We start from the raw sequence: 20,090 nt of genomic DNA, 5'->3' as shown, positions 1-20,090 counted from the left end.
TTCCCCCGGTCTCCCCATCCCCCGGTCTCCCGTCCCCCTGGTCCACTCGTCCCCCGGTCCCCCGGTCCCCCCGTCCCCTGGTCTCCCCGTCCCCCCGTCCCCCCTTCCCACTGTCTCCCCGTCCTCCCGTCCCCCCGGACCCCCAGTCCACAGGCCCCCAGTACCCCCGTCCCCCGGTCCCCCGGTCTACCCGTCCCCCGGTCTCCCCTTCTCCCCGACCCCAGGTCTCCCCGTCTCCCCATCCCCCCCCGTTCCCACGTCCCCCCGTCCCCCCGGTCTCCCGGTCCCCCTGTCCCCTCTGTCCGCCCTTCCCCGGTCTCCCCGTCTATCCGTCTCCATGTCCCCCCGGTTCCCCGGTCCCCCGGTGTCCCTGTCTCCCAGTCTCCCCATCCCCCCAGTCCCCCCATCCCCCGGTCTACCCGTCTCCCAGTCGACCCGTCCTCCCAGTCCCCCCGGTCCCCCGGTCTCCCCGTCCCCCCGGTCCGCCAGTCCCCCGTTCCCCCGGTCTCCCAGTCCCCCGGTCCCTCCGTCCCCCGGTCTCCCCGTCCCCCTGTCCCCTTGTCCCCAGGTCTCCTTTCTCCCAGTCCCCCTGTCCCCTCGTCCTCCCGGTCTCCCCGTCTCCCCGTCTCCCCTTCCCCCCTTCCACCCGTCCCCCGGTCCCCCGGTCCCCCCATCCCCTGCTCTCCCCGTATCCCCGTCTCCCCGTCCCCCGGTTTCCCCATCCCCCTCTCTCACCATCCCCCTGTTCCCCCCGTCCCCTGGTCACCAAGTCTCCCCGTCCACCCGGTCCCCCGTCCTCCGGTCTCCCCGTCTCCCCGTCTCCCCGTCCCACTGTCCCCCGTCGCCCCGGTACCCCCGGTCTCCCCGTCCCCCGGTCCCCCTGTTCCCCGGTCCCCCGGTGTCCCCGTCTCCCAGTCTCCCAATGCCCCCAGTCCCCCCATCCCCCGGTCTACCCATCTCCCAGTCGCCCCGTCCCCCCAGTCCCTCCGGTCCCCCGGTCTCCCCGTCCCCCCGGTCCCCCCGTCCCCCGGTCCCGCAGTCCCCCGGTCCACCTGTCCCCCGTCCAGCGGTCTCCAGGTCCCCCCGTCCACTCGTACCACCGGTCTCCCCGTCTCTCGGTCTCCCGTCACCCTGGTCCAATCGTCCCCTGGTCCCCCGGTCCCCCAGTCTCCCCGTCTCCCCGTCCCCCCATTCCCTGGTCTCCCCGTCTCCCCGTCCCCCCATTCCACGGTCTCCCCGTCACCCCGGTCCCCCCGTCCCCCAGTCTCCCCGTCTCCCCGTCCCCCCATCCCCTGGTCTCCCCGTCTCCCTGTCCCCCCGTACCCCCGGGTTCCCCGTCTCCCAGTCCCCCCTTATCCCCGGGCTCCCCGTCCCCCGGTCTCCCCTTCCCCCTGTCCCCCGGTCTCCCCATCTCCCTGTCTCGCCGTCCCCCTGGTCCCCCGGTCTCCCCGTCATCATGGTCCCCCGTTCCCCCGGGCCCCCGTCCGCCGGTCCCCCGGTCTCCCTGTCCCCTGTTCCCCCGCTCCCCCGGTCCCCCCGACCGGTGGACGGGGAGACCGGGGGACAGGGGGCCCGGGGGACAGGGGTACGGGGAGACCAGGGGACCGTGGGACGGGGGACCGGGGGGAAGGGGAGACGGGGAGAGCGGGGTACGGTGTACCGGGGGGACGGGGACACGGTGAGACAGGGAGACCGGGGGATGGGGGGACCCTGGGGACGGGGGGAACCTGGGGAAAAGGAGACGGGGAGACGAGGAGACCGGGGAACCGGGGGTGGGGGGACATGGGGGACGGGGAGACGGGGAGACGGGGAGACCGGGGGACGGGGGGACGGGGGGACGTGGAGACAGGGAGACAGGGAGACCGGGGAACGGGGGGACCGGGGGACCGGGGGACGTGTGGTGGAGGGACTGGGAGACCGGGGGACGGGGGGACTGGGGGGACGGGAGGAAGGGGGGACCAGGGGACAGGGGGACGGGGGGACCGGGGAGACGGGGAGCCCGGGGGACCACGGGAGGAGGGGACCGGGCGGACGGGGAGACCGGGGCACTGGAGGGACTGGGGGGACGAGGCGACTGGGAGATGGGTAGACCGGGGGATGGGGGGACTGGGGGCACGGGGAGACTGGGAGACGGGGACACCGGGGGACTGGGGGACGGGGAGACCTGGGGGACCGGGGCGACGGGGGACAGTGGGACGGGCAGACGGGGAGACCGGGGAACCGGGGGACCGGGAGCCCGGGGGAAGGGAGGACCGGGAGACCGGGGGACCGGGAGACCGGGGGACAGGTAGACCGGGGGAACAGGAGACCGGGTGACACGGTACGGGTGGATGGAGAGTAGGGGGAACCGGGAGTCCGGTGGACCGAGGGACTGGTGGACAGAGACACCGGGGTAACAGGAGACTGGGGGAAGGGGGGACGGAGGGACCGAGAGACCGGGGGACCAGAGGACCAGGAGACAATGGGATGGGGGGACGAGTGGACGGGTCGACCAGGAGACCGGAAGACCGGGGGACGGGGGGATGGTAGGACGGGGAGACCGGGGGACGTGCAGACGGGGTGACAGGGCGACCGGGGGACCGGGAGACCGGGGAGAGCGAGGACGATGGGACCTGGGGAACAGGAGACCTGGGGAATGGGGGACGGGGGGACGGGGGGACCGGGAGACCGGTGCACAGAGGGACGGAGGGACCGTGTACGGGGGACAGGAGGGATGGGGGGACCGGGAGACCGAGAGACCGGGGGACCGGGAGAACGGGTGATGGAAGGACGGGGGACGGGGGGACCAGGGGATGGGGGGACGGGGGGATGGGGAGACCTGGGGATGGGGGGACCGGAGGTACTGGGAGACGTGGAGACATGGAGACCGGGGGACGGGGCGACGAGGGTCCGCGGGATGGGGGGACCGGGGGTACGGGGGGGACGGGGGACGGAGGGACGGGGAGACCGGGGGACGGGAGGACCGGGGAACGAGTGGACCTGGGTGACGGGGGACCGGGGGGAAAGAGGAACGGGGAGACTGTGGGATGGGGGGACAGGTGGACGGGGAGACCGGGGTCGGGGGGACGGGGGGACGGTGGGAAGGAGGGACGGGGGGACGGGGATATGGGGGACGGGGGACTGGGGGATTGGGGGACAGCAGGATTGGGGGTCGGGGAGAAGGGGGACGGGGGGACCGGGGAACTGGGGGAACGGGGGACGGGGAGACCGTGTGAATGGGGGACGGGGAGACCGTGTGATTGGGGGACGGGGGAATGGGGAGACCGGGGGATGAGGGGATGGGGGGACGGGGGGACGGGGAGACTGGCAGACCGGGGAGACGGGGGCATGGGGAGACGGGGAGCAGCGGAAACCGGGGACGGGGGAACCTGTGGACCGGGAGACGAGGAGACCGGGGGACGGGGGGACCGTGGGGACGGGGAGACGGGGAGACAGGGAGACCGGGGGTACGGGGATGCGGGGAGACGGGGAGACCGTGTGACGGGGTGACCCAGGGACCAGGGGACTTGGAGACCGGGGGACGGGGGGACCGGGGGGACGGTGGGACGGGGAGAACGGGGGACGGGGGAATTGGGGGATGGGGGACCGGGGGACGGGGCGAGGGGAGACGGGGAGACAGGGGGTTCGGGGGGACGGGGAGAACGGGGGACGGGGGATCGAGGGACCGGGGGACCGGGGGACGGGGAGACCTGGGGACCGGGGGACGCGGGGAACGGGGTGACGGGGAAACGGGGAGACCGGGGGAGAGGGCGACCGGGGGGACAGGGAGACGGGCAGACCGTGGGACCAGGGAACGTGGGGACTGGGGGGAAGGGGAGACCGTGGGACAGAGGGATCGGCGAACCGGGGGATCGACGGACAGGGAGATTGGGCGGACCGGGGCGACGGGGGGATGGGGGCACGGGTAGACGGGGAGATGGGGAGACCGAAGGACGGGGAGACCGAAGGACGGGGAGACCGGAGGGACGTGGGGACGTGGGGACGGAGAGACCCGGGGTTCAGGGGGACGGGGAGACCGAGGGACGGGGGATCCGGGGACCGGGAGACGGGGGTACTGGGGGGACTGGGGACTGGGGGGACGGGGGGACGCGGAGACCGGGGGATGGGGTACCGGGGGACCAGGGGACCGGGGGACCGGGGGTACGGGGACACGGGAGTTCGGGTGATGGGGGGACCAGGGAGACGGGGGGACGGGGGGACGGGGAGACCGGTGGACGTGGAGACCGGGGAACTGGGGGACCGGGGGACCGGGGGGATGGGGAGACGGGGAGACAGGGAGACCGGGTTACAGGGGTACCGAGGGGACGGGGGGACAGGGAGACCGAGGGGACGGGATGATGGGGGGACGGAGGGGACGGGGAGACGGGGAGCCCGGGGGGACGGGGGGACGGTGGGAAAGGGAGACCAGGGGACTGGGTGTGCGGGGGACCTGGGGAACGGGGGGACGGGGAGACGGGGAGACCGGTGGACGGGGGGACCTAGGGGACGGGTAGACGGGGAGACCGGGGGAAGGGGGGACGGGGAGATGGTGGGACGGGGGTCCTGGGTGAGTGGGGACAGGGAGACGGGGAGACCGGGGGACCGGGGGACCGGGGGACGGGGAGACAGGGGGGACGGGGGGACGGGGGGACGGGGAGTCCGGGGAGATGGGGGGACGGGGAGACCTGTGGACGGGGAGACGGGGAGACCGGGAGAAGGGGGGACTGGGGGACCGGGGGACGGGTAGACCGGGGGACCGAGGGACGGGGGACGGGGAGACCGTGGGATGGAGGGACCGGAGGACCGGGAGACGGGGAGACCGGGAGACGGGGGACTGGGGGTACTGGGACATGGGGAGACCCGGGGACGGGGGTACCGGGGAACCGGGAGACGGGGGGACTGGGGAGACTGGGGACTGGTGGCACGAGGGGACACGGAGCCCAGGGGACGGGGTACCGGGGGACTGGGTGACGGGGGGGCCCGGGGACTGGGGGACCGGGGGGACGGGGAGACCGTGGGACGGGGGGCCCGGGGAACCAGGGGACGTGGGGACCGTGGTGACGGGGATATCGGGGACGGGGGACTGGGGTACCGGGGGACCGGGGAACGGGGAGACCGTGGGACAGGGGGACGGGGGGACCGGGGGGACAGGGAGACCGTGGAACGGGGGGCCCGGGGAACCGGGGGACCGGTGAAAGGGGAGACCGGGTGGACCGGGGCGACGGTGGGATGAGGGGACAGGGAGACGGGGAGACAGTGAGACCGGGGAACGGGGGGACCGAGGGGAAAGGGAGACGAGGGGACAGGGAGACCGGGCGACGGGGGACCGTGGGCGGGGACACCAGGGGACCGGGGGAAGGGAGGACCGGTGTGACGAGGAGACCGGGAGATGGGGAGACAGGGGGACGGGGGGAACATGGGATAGGGGGACGGGGAGACGGGGAAATGGGGGGACGGGGAAATGGGTACACAGGGGGTACTGGGGGAGGAGTGACGTGTAGACCGGGGGAAGGGGGGACCGGGGGACTCAAGGGACGGGGGGATGGGGGGACGGTCGGACGGAGGGACGGGGGGACGGGGCAACGGGGGGACGGGGGGACGGGAAGACGAGGAGACCGGGGGACAGGGGGACGGGGGAATGGGGGAACGGGGGTAGGGGAAGACAAGGAAACCGGGGGACGGGGGGACCGTGGGACCGGGGGACCGGGTCGACGGGTAGATCGGGGATGGGGGGGGACCGTGGGAAGGGGAGACCAGGGGGACGGGGGGACGGCGAGACGGGGAGACAGGGGGTTCGGGGGGATGGGGAGACCGGGTGACCGGGGGACGCGGAGACCGGGGGGACGGCGAGATGGGGAGACCGGGGGACAGGGGGACCATGGGGGACGGGGAGACGGGGAGACGGGGAGACCGGGGGATGGGGGGATCGGGGGACCGGTGGACTGGGGGACGGAGGGGAAGGGGGGACGGGGAGATATTGGGAAGTGGGGACGGGGTGACGGGGAGACCGGTGTACGGGGGACCGTGGGACTGGGGGACGGGGGACCTGAGGACCAGTGGACGGGGAGCCCGGATGGACGGGGAGATGGGGGGATGGGGAGACCGGGGGACGGGGGGAGCGGGAGACCTGGGGAAACGGGGGGACGGGGAGACTGGGAGACCGGTGGACGGGGGGACCGAGGGGACGGATAGACAGGGAGACCAGGGGAAGGGCGGACAGGGAGACGGTGGGACCGGGGGGACAGCGGGACGGGGGGACGAGGAGCCCGGGGGGACGGGGGGACGGGGGGACGGGGAGACCGGGGAGACGGGGGGACGGGGGGACCGGGGGACCGGGGGCATGGGGAGATGGGGAGACCAGGGGGATGGGGGGACGGAGACACGTGGGGACGGGGAGACGGGAAGAACGGGAGAAGGGGGGACGGGGGGACGGGGAGACCGGGGGAAAGGGGGCCCGGGAGACAGGGGGACGGTGAGACCGGGGGACCGTGGGACGGGGGGACCGGGGGGAAGGGGAGACGGGGAGACCGGGAGACGGGGGGACTGGGGGGACGGGGGACTGGGGGGACGGGGGGACGGGGAGACTGGGATACGGTGAGACCGGGGGACGGTGGGAACGGGGAGACGGGGGGACGGGGAGTCCGGGGGACGGGAAGACGGGAATTCGGGGGACAGGGAGACGGGGAGACCGGGGGACAGGGGGACCGGCAAACCGGGGGATAGAGGAACAGGGAGATTGGGCGGACCGGGGCGACGGGTGGATGGGGAGACCGGGGGACGGGGGGACGGGGGGACTGGGGGACCTGGGGGAGCGGGGGGAAGGGGAGACGTGGAGACCGGTGGATGGGGGGACTGGCGGACCGGGGGACGGGGAGACCGTGGGACCAGGGGACGGGGGGACCGGGGGGACGGGGAGACCGTGGGACAGGGGGACCAGAGAACCGGGGGATCGAGGGACGGTGAGATCGGGTGGACCGGGGCGACGGGGGGATGGGGGCATGGGTAGACGGGGATATGGGGAGACCGAAGGACGGGGAGACCGGAGGGACGTGGGGATGGGGGGACGGAGATACAGGGGTATCGGGGGGACGGGGAGACCGGGGGACTGGGGATCGGGGGACCGGGGGACCGGGGGACAGGGAGACCGGGGGGATGGGGAGATTGGGAGACCGGGGCGAAAGGGCGACGGAGGGACGTGGGGATGGGGGGACGGAGAGACGGGGAGACAGGGTGTTAGGGGGGACGGGGAGACCGGGGGACGGGGGATCATGGGACCGGGGATAAGGGGAGATGGTGATACCGGTGGATGGGGCGACAGGGGGGACGGGGAGACGGGGAGACGGGGAGACCGGGGGACGGGGGGAAAGTGAGATGGGGAGACGGGGAGACTGTGGTACGGGGGGACCTGGAGACTGGGGTACGGTGGGACCAGAGGACCGGGGGAGTGGGGGGACGGGGAGACGGGGAGAGGGGAGACCTGGGGACGGGGGGACCGGGGGACGGGTGGACCGGGGGACAGGTTGATAGGGGACCGGGGGACAGGGGGCCGGGGGAACGGAGGACAGGGGGACCGGGGGGACGGGGAGACGGAGAGACCGGGGGACGGGGGGACCGGAGGAACGGGAGACGGGGGGACTGGGTGGACTGGGGACTGGGGTACGGGGGGACGCGGAGACCGGGGGACGGTGTACCGGGGGACTGGGGTCGCGGGGACGGGGAGACAGGGAGATGGGGAGACCGGGGGACGGGGGGACCGTGGGAACGTGGGACGGGGAGACTGGGGAAGGGGTACTGGGGGACTGGGGGACAGGGAGACAGGGAGATGGGGAGACCGGGGGACGGGGGGAAAGTGGGATGGGGAGACGGGGAGACTGTGGTACGGGGGACCGGGAGACTGGGGTACGGTGGGACCAGAGGACCGGGGGAGCGGGGGGACAGGGAGACGGGAAGAGGGGAGACCTGGGGACGGGGGGACCGGGGGATGGGTGGACCGGGAAACGGGGACACAGGGGGTACTGGGGGAGGGGTGACGTGTAGACCTGGGGACGGGGGGACCCGGGGACTGAAGGGACGGGGGGATGGGGGGACGGTGGGACGTAGGGACGGGCGGACGGGGCAATGGGGGGACGGGAAGACGAGGAGACAGGGGGACGGGGGGACGAAGGGACAGGGGAATGGGGGGACGGGAAGACGAGAAGACCGGGGGACGGGGGGACTGTGGGATCGGGGGACCGGGGCGACGGGGAGATCGGGGACGGGGGGACAGTGGGACGGGGAGACCGGGAGGACGGGGGGATGGAGGGACGTGGGGACGGGGAGACTGGGAAACCGGGAGAAGAGGGGATGGGGGTACGGGGAGACCGGGGGACAGGGGGACCGGGGGGCAGGGGGATGGGGAGACCGGGGGACCGGGGGACGGGGGGACCGGGGGAAGGGGAGACGGGAGACCGGGAGACGGGGAGACCGGGGGACCGGTGGACCGAGGGGACGGGGGGACAGGGAGACCGGGGGGACGGGGGGACTGGGGGACGGAGGGGACGGGGAGACGGGGAGACCGGGGAGACGGCGGGACGGGGGGACGGGGAGACCAGGGGGACGGGGGGACGGGGGGAAGGGGAGACTGGGCAGACGGTGGGATGGGGGCACGGGGAGACCGGTGGACAGGGAGACCGGGGGACTTGGGGACGGGCGGACTGGGTGGAAGGGGAGACTGGGGGACGGGGGGACCGGGGGACCGGGGGGATGGGGAGATGGGGAGACCGGGGGGATGGGGGGACGGAGGGACGTGGGGACGGGCAGATGGGGAGACCGGGAGAAGGGAGGACGGGGAGACCGGGGGACCGGGGGACGGGGGGACCGGGGGGAAGGGGAGATGTGGAGACCGGGAGACGGTGGGACCGAGGATCCGGGAAACGGGGGGACTGGGGGGACTCAGGACTGGGGGGACGGGGGGACGCGGAGAAGGGGGACGGGGGGACCGGGGGACTGGGGGACGGGGGGACCGGGGGACTGGGGTACCGGGGGGACGCGGAGACCGGGGGACGGGGGGACCGGGGGACTGGGGGACGGGGAGACCGGGGGACGGGGTACTGGGGGACTGGGGGAAAGGGAGACAGGGAAATGGGGAGATCGGGGGACGGGGGGAAAGTGGGATGGGGAGACTGGGGTACGGTGGGACCAGAGGACCGGGGGAGCGGGGGGACGGGGAGACGGGGAGAGGGGAGACCTGGGGACGGGGGGACGGGGGACGGGTGGACCGGGAGACAGGTTGATAGGGGGACCGGGGGACAGGGGGACCGGGGGGACGGGGAGACGGGGGGACGGGGAGACCCAGGGACGGGGGGACCGGGGTAACGGGGAATGGGGAGACCGGGGCACGGGGGACGGGGGGACCGGGGGACCGGGAGACTGGGGGGACCGGGGGGATGGGGGGACAGGGAGACCTGGGGTCGGGGGGACCGGTGGACCGGGGGACCGGGGGACTGGGAAACGGGGAGACAGGGGGACAGGGGGACCGGGGGAACGGGGGACGGGGGGACCAGGGGGACGGGGAGACCGTGGGACGGGGGGACCGGGGAATCGGGAGACGGGGGGACTGGGTGGACTGGGGACTGGGGTACGGGGGGACGTGGAGTCCTGGGGACGGTTTACCGGGAGACTGGGGGACGGGGGGACCGGGGGACTGGGGGACCGGGGAGACGGGGAGACCGGGGGACGGGGGACTGGGGGACTGGGGGACTGGGGGACGGGGAGACCGGGGAGACGGGGGGACGGGGGCACGTGGAGACCGGTGGATGGGGAGACCGGGGGACTTGGGGACGGGGGGAATGGGGGGAGGGGAGACTGGGGGACAGGGGGACCGGGGAACCGGGGGGATGGGGAGATGGGGAGACCGAGGGGATGGGGGGACGGAAGGATGTCGGGACGGGGAGACGGGGAGACCGGGAGAAGGGGGGACGGGGGGACAGGGAGACCGGGGGACAGGGGGCCCGGGGGACAGGAGGACGGGGAGAACGGGGTACCGTGGGACAGGGGGACCGGGGGGAAGGGGAGACGGGGAGACCGGGAGACGGGGGTACGGGGGTACGGGGACATGGGGAGACCCGGGGACGGGGTAACCGTGGAACCGGGAGACGGGGGGACTGGGGGGACTGGGGACTGGGGGGACGGGGGGGACGCGGCGACCGGGGGACGGGGGACCGGGGGACTGGGGGACGGGGGGACTGGGGGATTGGGGGACAGGGAGACCGGGGGACGGGGGAACGTGGGACAGGGGGACGGGGAGACCTGGGAAATGGGGGGACGTGGAAACGGGGACACAGGGGGTACTGGGGGAGGGGTGACGTGTAGACCGGGGGACGGGGGGTCCGGGGGACTGAAGGGACGGGGGGACGGGGGGACGGGGGGACAGGTGAATGGGGGGATGGGAAGACGAGGAGAACTGGGGACGGGGGGACCGTGGGACCGGGGGACCGGGGCGACGGGGAGATCGGGGACGTGGGGACCTTGGGACGGGGAGACCGGGGGGACGCGGGGACGGAGGGACGTGGGGACGGGGAGACGGGGAGACCCGGAGAAGGGGGGACGGGGGGACGGGGAGATCGGGGACCGGGGGACAGGGGGACGGGGGGACCAGGGGGAAGGGGAGACGGGGAGGCCGGGAGCCGGGGAGACTGGGGGACCGGTGGACCAAGGGGACGGGGGGGACAGGGAGACCGGGGAGACGGGGGGACAGGTGGACCGGGTGGATGTGGAGACTGGGGGATGTGGGCACCGGGGGAAAGGGGGACCGGGGGGACGGTGAGACGGGGAGAGGGGAGACCGGGGGGACGGCGGGACGGGGCGACGGGGAGACCAGGGGGACAGGGGGACGGGGGGAGGGGTCGACGGGGAGACCAGGGCGACGGGGGGACGGGGGGACGGGGAGACCGGGGAGACGGTGGGACGGGGGCACGGGGAGACCGGTGGACAGGGAGACCAGGGGGACGCGGGGACCGGGGTGACGGGGAAACGGGTAGACAGGGGGAGAGGGGCACGGGGGGGCGGGGAGACGGGGAGACCGTGGGAACAGGGGACGTGGGGACGGGGAGACCTGGGGACGGGGGGACCAGGGGACCGGGGGACGGTGAGACACGGGGACCAGGGGACGGGGGGATGGGGAGACCGTGGGACGGGGGACCGGGGGACTAGGGTACCGGGGGGACGCGGAGACAGGGGACGGTGGGACCGAGGTGATGGGGGGACAGGGAGACCAGGGGGACGGGCTACAGGGGGACGGAGGGCACGTGGAGAAGGCGGAACGGGGGGACGGGGGGACGGGGGGATGGGTAGATTGGGGGGACGGGGGGACAGGGGGAAGGGGAGACCAGATAGACAGGGGGATGGGGGGACGGGGAGACCGGGGGACGGGGAGACCGTGGGGACAGGGGGACGGGGGGTAGGGGAGACCGGATAGACCGGGCGACGGGGGGACGGGGAGACCGGTGGACAGGGAGACCGGGGGGACGGGGGGATGGGGAGACGGGGAGACAGGGGGTTCGGGGGGACGGGGTGACCAGGGGACGGGGGATCATGGGACCGGGGAGAAGGGGAGATGGTGATACCGGTGGATGGGGGGACAGGGGGGACGGGGAGACGGGGAGACCGGGGGACGGGGGGACCAGGTGACCCGGGGACCGGGGGATGGGGCGACCAGGGGGATGGGGGGACGTGGATACGGGGAGACCAAGGGATGGGGGGACCAGAGGACCGGGGGACGGGGATACCAGGGGACCGGGGGGAGGTGGAGACTGGGGGATGGGGGCACCGGGGGACTGGGGGACCGTGGGGACGGGGGACGGGGGGACCAGGGGGACGGGGAGACCGTGGGACGGGGGGACCGGGGGGGACGGGGAGACCGAGGAGACGGGGAGATGGGGGGACGGGGAGACCGTGGATACGGGGGGATGGTGGGACGGGGAGACCGGGGAGATGAGGGGATGGGGGACGGGGAGACCGGGGGACGGGGGATCGCGGGTTGGGTACCGGGGGACGGGGAGACCGGGGGACGGGTGACCGGGAGACCGGGGGGATGGGGAGATGGAGAGACCGGGGGGATGTGGGGACGGAAGGACGTGGGGACGGGGAGACGGGGAGACCGGGAGAAGGGGGTCAATGGGGACGGGGAGACCGAGGGACAGGGGGACCGGGGGACAGGGGCATGGGGAGAACGGGGGACCGAGGGACGGGGGGACCGGGGGGAATGGGAGACGGGGAGACCGGGAGACGGGGGGACCGGAGGTACGGGGACACGGGGAGACCGGGGGACGGGGGGACCGGAGGTACGGGGACACGGGGAGACCGAGGGACGGGGGGACCAAGGATCCGGGAAACGGGGGGACTGGGGGGACTGGGGACTGGGGGGACAGGGGGACACGGAGACCGGGGGATGGGGCGACCGGGGGACTGGGGTACGGGGGGACCGGGGGACAGGGGTACCGGGGGGACGCAGAGACCGGGGGACGGGGGGACAGTGGGATGGGGAGACGGGGAGACTGTGGTACGGGGGGACCAGGAGAATGGGTACGGTGGGACCAGAGGACTGGGAGACCGGGGGGACCGGGGAGACGGGGAGAGGGGAGACCTGGGGACGGGGGGACCGGGGGACGGGGGGACCTGGGGACAGGGTGACGGGGGGACTGGGGGACAGGGGGACCGGGGGGACGAGGAGACAGGGAGACGGGGAGACCGAGGAATGGGGGGACCGGGGGACCGGGGGATGGGGAGACCGGGGAACGGGGGACCGGGGGACCGGGGGACAGGGAGACCGGGGGGACCGGGGGGATGGGGGGACGGGGGGACGGGGAGACCTGGGGACGGGGGGACCGGTGGACCGGGGGACCGGGGGATGGGGAGACGGGGAGACCGGGGGACGGGGTGGGGACCGGTGGAACGGGGGACGGGGGGAACGGAGGACCAGGGGACGGGGAGCCCGGGGCGACGGGGGGACCTGGGGAAATGGGGGGACGGGAACACGGGGAGACCGGGGGCCGGGGGGACGGGAGACGGGGGGACCGGGGGACCTGCCGGAGCGGGGGGACGGGGAGACGGGGAGACCTGGGGATGGGGGGACCGGCGGACCGGGAGACTGGTAGACCGTGGGACCGGGGGACGGGGGGACCAGGGGGACAGGGAGACCGTGGGACGGGGGGACCGGGGAACCGGGGATCGGGGGACGGGGAGATCGGGCGGACCGGGGTGACGGGGAGATGGCGGGACGGGTAGACGGAGAGATGGGGAGACCGAAGGTCGTGGCTACAGTGGGGACATGGAGACGGGGAGAACGGGGGATGGGGGACAGGGGGGACAGGGAGACAGGGAGACAGGGAGACCAGGGGAAGGGGGGACCGAGGGGACGGGGGGACTGGGAGACCGGGGTACCAGGGGACGGGAGGACCTGGGGGACGGGGAGACCGGTGGATGGGGGGACCGGGGAACCGGGTGACGGGGTGACCGGGGTAACGGGGATATCGGGGATGGAGGGACCGGGGGACCGGAGGACCAGGGGATGGGTAGACCGGGCGGACCGGTGCGACGGGGGGATGGGGGGACAGGGAGAGGGGGAGACGGGGAATCCGAAGTACGGGGGGACAGGGGGGGCATGGAGACGGGGAGACAGGGAGACTGGGGGACTGGGGCAATGAGGGGACAAGGAGACGGGGGGGACAGGGAGACCGGGGGATGGGGGGACGTAGGTGACGGGGAGACGGGGAGACCCGGGTGACTGGGGGACGGGGGGACTAGGAGACCGGAGGGACGGGGGGACAGGGGGACGGGGAGACCAGGGGAAGGGCGGACGGGGAGACGGTGGGACCGGAGGAACTGGGGGAGCGGGGGACAGGGAGACGTGGAGACCGGGGAATGGGGGACAGGGGGGATAGGGAGACAGGGAGACAGGGAGACCGGGGGAAGGGGGGACCGAGGGGACGGGGGGGACGGGGAGACCGGGAGGATGGGGGGACGGGGGGACGGAGGGGACGGGGAAACTGGGAGAAGGGGGGGACAGGGGGACGGGGGGACGGGAAGACCAAGGGAACAGGGGGACGGGGGGACGGGGAGACCGGGGGACTGGGGGACGGGGGTAACGGGGGGACGGGGAGAATGGGGGGACGGGGAGACGGGGAAGCGGGGAGACCGAGGGACGGGGGGACCGGGGGACCGGGGGACGTGGAGACGTGTAGACCGGCAGACCGGGGGACGCGGGGACCGGGGGGATGGGGAAACGGGGAGACCGGGGGACAGGGGGACGGGGAGACGGGGGGACCGGGGGACCTGGGGAACCGAGGGGATGGGGAGACGGGGAGACCGGTGGACAGGGGGACGGGGAGACGGGGGGACCGGGGGACCTGGGGGAGCGGGGGGACAGGGAGACGGGGAGACCGGGGGATGGGGGGACCGGGGAAACGGGGGACGGGGTGACCGGGGTGACGGGGATATCGGGGACGGAGGGACCGGGGGACCGGAGGACCGGGGGATGGGGGGACAGGGGGACGGGGAGTCCGGGGAGACGGGGGGACTGGGGGATGGGGAGACGGGGTGACGGGGGGACGGGGTAACGGGTGGACAGGAGGACGGCGGGACCTGGAGACCGAGGGACGGGGGATCAGGAGAAGGGGGGATGGCGGTACGTGGGGACAGGGAGACCAGGGGACTGGGGTATGGGGGGACGGGGGAACCGGGGGACCGGGAGACAGGGGGTTGGGGGGACGGTGGGACCGGGAGACCAGGGGGACGTGGGAATGGGGTTTACCCCCAACCGCACGCCCAAGGGTGGTGGAGGCTTGCACCAGCAGGCAACCCTGGGCTTGGGAGTTGTGGGAGGACCCCGCGGCGGCGGCGTGGGCAGCTGTGGAGGAGGCGGCTGAGGCGGCGGCAGCGGGGGCAGCGGCAGCGGGAGAAGCGGCGGAGGCAAGGGAGGGTGGGGAGGTAGGCGATGGCAACCGAAAGGATGGCGCCAGGGCGGCGATGGCGGCGGAGACAATGGGGGCTTTGACGGTGGGCGCTGGGGCAAGTGGGGGGCGATGGCGGCGGCGGGGGCGGGGGAAAGGGCTAGGGCAGCGCTGGCGGAGGGGGTGGTGAGAGCGGTGATCGCGGCGGCGGCGGGAGAAGCGGGAGCTGATCGCGAGCAGCGATGGCGGCAGCGGCGGCGGCGGTGGCGGCGCGGCAGGGTTGCGAGGTCAGCGATGGTGGCGGCGGCAGCGTTGGGGGCTGTGTCTGCGGGCGCTGGGCGCGGGGAGGGTTGGCGCCTGCGGCGGCGGTAGCGGGGAAGAGGGCAGTGCTGGCGGCGGAGGAGGGGAGAGCAGAGGCGGGAGATTGAAGCAGTACAGCGATGGCGGTGGCGAGGGCGGGGGCAGGGGTGAGGGCAGCGCTGGAGGGGGGTGTGGAGATCGCGGTGATGGCGGCGGATTTCGCGGTGGCGGCGGGGGCGAGGGCAGCGCTGGTGGCGGAGGCGGCGACCGAGGGTCGGCGAAGGGATCGAGATGACAGCCTCCGGGACTGAAGAGGCCTGAGAAGAGGGTGTGCGGGGGAGCCCTGGCCGACGGGCCTGGTGTGCGGCCGGGGCTGCCAGCTTGTAGTGCCTGGCGGCTAACCCTCTGCTAGTCAGGGGGACCTTCGGCTGGCTGGGCGGCTGCAGAGAGGCAAGGGGCGGCAGGGGTTCGGAGGGAGCCACGCCTGGGCGGCGATGCAAAAGGAGAGGCGAGCAAAAGCCTACAGGTATTCCCAGGCGGAATCCCATCCAAGTACTAACCAGGCCCGACCCTGCTTAGCTTCCCAGATCAGACGAGATCTGGCGCGTGCAGGGTGGTATGGCCTTAGGCGCTGGGACCCGGCTCCCGGCACTCCAAGAGCCTGCTCCCGGCCTGCTTCTGAGCGCACGCCATGCTGCTGGGCCGCTCGGGTGGCGAGCACGTCTGCCCGAGCGCCTCCCGCCCGCTCCCCGCCTCCTCCGGACGCCGCTGGTGTGGGCGACGGGCTACTCCTGGCCCGCAGCGAGGCCCCTTCGCGCCCCCCAGTGGCTCCACGGGCATCTGTCACTTCCCTGACTGTGACATATGTCTGGGCGCCCTGGCATCCTGGGCCTCCCCAGGCCCCGAAGGGCTTTTACCCCGCCCCCCTACCCCCAACCCTCTCATCTCCCCCCAGCCCCACAACCGCACACCCCCCTTGCTGCTGTGCTGTCCCCACCTCTCAGGGCCACCGAGGGGGTCGCAGGGTCCTCTCAGTCCCCTCCGGCCCTAGGGACGTGCAACCCAGGCCCTGGCCCTGACCGGACCCATCCACTGGCCCAAAGCCAGGGAGAGCCACCCGCCACCAGGGGGCAGCACCTCCAGTCGGCCGCCACCCTTCCTCACACAGCCTTCTTTCTGGGTTGTCACCCCTCGTCAGCGACCGGCGTCCCGCCCGATCACTGTTCACTTCACTGGCTACACGTCACCTCTCCTGACCCAGGGAGGTGAGAGAGAGGATGAGAAAAGGCCAGAGACGGAGCAAGAGAGAGGCGGAGAGAGACAGACGGGGACTGTGGGGACAGACTCGCAGAGAGCACTTTCCAGGCTCTGGGCCTCGCGTGCAGGGGTGCTGCGTGCGGGCTGCATGGATATCAGCTGTGACCGCTTGGCCATCAGCTGTTGCCAGTTGGCCATTGGCCACCGGCAGAGCTGCGGTGGCCAAGCTAGGAAGCGCGGATGGTGGACTGCAAATTGCAGAGGGGCGCGGATTGCAGTGGGCCCGCTTGGCGGGTCGACGGGCGGTGTGTCGGTGGGTTGGCAGAGAATCGGCCGACAGGTTGGGGATCGGGCGGCTCCGGCTTGCCGTGTCTCCGAGCCAGCCGCCCGTGAGACATAGTGCTATGAGCCCCCTATCCGTGGCTCTGTTGGTGTTCCCTCTTGGCCTCGCCATATCCTGCGTTCTTGTGCGGGCAGAGGGACTAGAGTCCCCGCAGGACAGGGACCGACAGAGAGAACGGGAGGAGGAGAAAGAGGGAGCGAGATCGAAATATACACCTATATGTACCTGTATGTACCTAGACATACAGAGAGACATGGACAGAGACAGAGAAAGAGGGGGCTGGCACGCGGGGAGAGAGCTCCTGAGCCAGAGCCAGAGCCCAACAGGCACGTCACAGAGCCAGAGAGACATGGGGTGGGGGAGGGGGGAGGGACGCACAAGCGGGCACACGGACTGGGACAGACGCACTGACGCTGCTTTGAAGTGGCAGCTTCTCAACCGAAGTGTGGTCATGCCCGTGGCTGGGCTCCACTAAGGAGGCAGTGCCCGGGCATTGAAAGTCACCCTTGAAGCCCCCGGGCCGGGCGGGAGGGCCAGTGGGCTCCGAGCCCCGCCCAGGAACCCCCCGCCCCGCGGGAGGAGAGTGGCAGCCCACAGGCACCCTGGTTGAGAGTGTTGTGTGCCTGCGTGCCTGCACTTCCCCTTGTGGTGGTCTCTCCTGGAGTCCGAGGGCGTGCGGTGTGTTGGGGTGCTGCTCCCTCAGTCCCCTGCTTTGTCCCGGCTCTTTGTACCCTGTGTGTTGGGGCCACTGCGGGAAGGGAGGGTTCCTGGCTCTTGTGGGCGATGGGAGGGGGCGCGCGGGGGTGTGGGGAGAGGTGCCTGCCGGCGGAGACACAGGCTCGGCTAACTGCTGCTGGCTGACTGCCTGCCTCAGCGAAGAGGACTAAGAAGAGGGTGTGGGGGTGAGCCCTGGCCGACGGGCCTGGTGTGCGGCCGGGGCTGCCAGCTTGTAGCGCCGGGCGGCTGACCGGCCTCTGGCCAGGGGGACCTTCGGCTGGATGGGCGGCTGCAGAGGGGCAAGGGGCGGCAGGGGTTCGGAGGGAGCCACGCAGGGGCGGCGGCGCAAAAGGAGAGGCGAGCAAAAGCCTACAGGTATTCCCAGGCGGTCTCCCATCCAAGCACTAACCGGGCCCCTCCCTGCTTAGCTCCCGAGATCAGAGGAGATCGGGCGCATTCAGGGTGGTATGGCCATAGACGATGGGACTCGGCTCCCCGCGACCCAAGAGCCTGCTCCCGGCCTGCCTCGTGAGCGCCCGCCATGCAGATGCGCGGCTCCGGTGGCGAGCATCGACCTGCTGGCCGGCTCTGCCAGCACCGCGTCCCCCCCCCCCCAGTCCGGCTCCCCGCCTCTTCCGAATGCCCCTGGCGTGGGCGGCGGGCTACTCCTGGCCGGCAGCGAGGCCCCTTCGCGCCACCCGAGGCTCCATGGGACACTGCCACTTCCCTGATGGTGCCAGAAGTCGTGGAACTCTGGCATCCTGGGACTCCCCGGACCCAGACCGCCATACACCCCGCCCCCCTACCGCCACCAGGTTTACCAACAACCGCACCCCCAAGGCTGGGGGAGGCCTGCACCAGCAGGCAACCCTGGGCTTGGGAGTTGTGGGAGGACCCCGCGGCGGCGGCTTGGGCGGCTGCAGAGGGGGGGGCTGCGGGGGCGGCGGCGGCGGCGGCGGCGGCGGCAGCAGCGGCGGCGGGGGACGCGGCGGAGGCGAGGGAGGGTGGGGAGGTAGGCGATGGCAACCGCGAGGATGGCGCCAGGGCGGCGATGGCGGTGGCGACAATGGGGGCTTTGACGGTGGGCGCTGGGGCACGGGGGTCGATGGCGGCGGCGGCGGCGGAGTCGGCGGCGGCGGCGGGGGCGGAGGAGGCCGGGAGAGCAGAGGCGGGAGATTGAGGGAGTATGGCGATGGTGGCGGCGGCGGGCCTGGGGCGGGGGCGGGGGAGATGGCGGTGCAGGAGGCGGGGAGAGCAGAGGAGGGAGATTGAGGGAGTGCGGCAATGGCGGCGGCGGGGGCGGGGGTGGGGAAGAGGGCAGCACTGGCGGCGGGGATGGGGAGCGCGGTGCTGGCGGCCGAGGGGGGGAGAGCAGAGGAGGGAGTTTGAGGGAGTACGGCGATGGCGGCAGCGGGGGCGGGGAGGGGGCGAGGGCAGCGCTGGCGGAGGGGGTGGGGAGCGCGGTGATCGCGGCGGCGGCGGCGGGAGAAGCGGGGGCTGATCGCGAGCAGCGATGGCGGCGGCGGCGGCGGCGGCGGCGGCGGCGGCGGCTGCGGCGCGGGAGGGTTGCGAGGTCGGCGATGGAGGCGGCGGCAGCGTTGGGGGCTGTGTCGGTGGGCGCTGGGCGCGGGGAGGGTTGGCGCTGGCGGTAGCGGGGAAGAGGGCGGTGCTGGCGGCGGAGGAGGGGAGAGCAGAGGCGGGAGATTGAAGCAGTACAGCGATGGCGGTGGCGAGGGCGGGGGCAGGGGTGAGGTCAGCGCTGGAGGGGGTGTGGGGAGCGCGGTGATGGCGGCGGATTTGGCGGTGGCGGCGGGGGCGAGGGCAGCGCTGTTGCGGTGGCGGCGATCGAAGGTCGGCGAAGGGATCGAGATGACAGCCTCCGGGACTGAAGAGGACTGAGAAGAGGGTGTGCGGGGGAGCCCTGGCCGACGGGCCTGGTGTGCGGCCGGGGCTGCCAGCTTGTAGTGCCTGGCGGCTAACCCTGTGCTGGTCAGGGGGACCTTCGGCTGGCTGGGCGGCTGCAGAGAGGCAAGGGGCGGCAGGGGTTCGGAGGGAGCCACGCCGGGGCGGCGGCGCAAAAGGAGAGGCGAGCAAAAGCCTGCAGCTATTCCCAGGCGGTCTCCCATCCAAGTACTAACCAGGCCCCTCCCTGCTTAGCTCCCGAGATCAGACGACATCTGGCGCGTGCAGGGTGGTGTGGCCTTAGGCGCTGGGACCCGGCTCCCGGCACTCCAAGAGCCTGCTCCCGACCTGCTTCTGAGCGCACGCCGTGCTGCTGGGCCGCTCGGGTGGCGAGCATGTCTGCCCGAGCGCCTCCCGCCAGCTCCCCGCCTCCTCCAGACGCCGCTGGTGTGGGCGACGGGCTCCTCCTGGCCCGCAGCGAGGCCCCTTCGCGCCCCCCAGTGGCTCTAACGGGCCTCTGTCACTTCCCTGACTGTGACATATGTCTGGGCGCCCTGGCATCCTGGGCCTCCCCAGGCCCCGAAGGGCTTTTACCCCACCCCCCTACCCCAACCCCTCTCATCTCCCCCCAGCCCCACAACCGCACACCCCCCTTGCTGCTGTGC

General features: G+C 73.6%; 2 pseudogenes; both read right to left on the bottom strand.

Annotated features, from left to right (window-relative positions):
* Positions 1 to 15,716: 15,716 nt before the first annotated feature.
* On the bottom strand, positions 15,717 to 15,836 carry LOC148756691 (5S ribosomal RNA; annotated as a pseudogene).
* Positions 15,837 to 17,882: 2,046 nt separating this feature from the next.
* LOC148756690 (5S ribosomal RNA) lies at positions 17,883 to 18,002 on the bottom strand (annotated as a pseudogene).
* Between the last annotated feature and the right edge of the window lie 2,088 nt (positions 18,003 to 20,090).

This window comes from Rhinolophus sinicus, chromosome 11, assembly GCF_057876585.1.
Source record: "Rhinolophus sinicus isolate RSI-liver-muscle chromosome 11, RSI-T2T, whole genome shotgun sequence".
Taxonomy (NCBI): domain Eukaryota; kingdom Metazoa; phylum Chordata; class Mammalia; order Chiroptera; family Rhinolophidae; genus Rhinolophus; species Rhinolophus sinicus.
The sequence above is the reverse complement of the archived record's forward strand: the minus strand, read 5'-3'. Positions and strand labels throughout refer to the sequence as shown.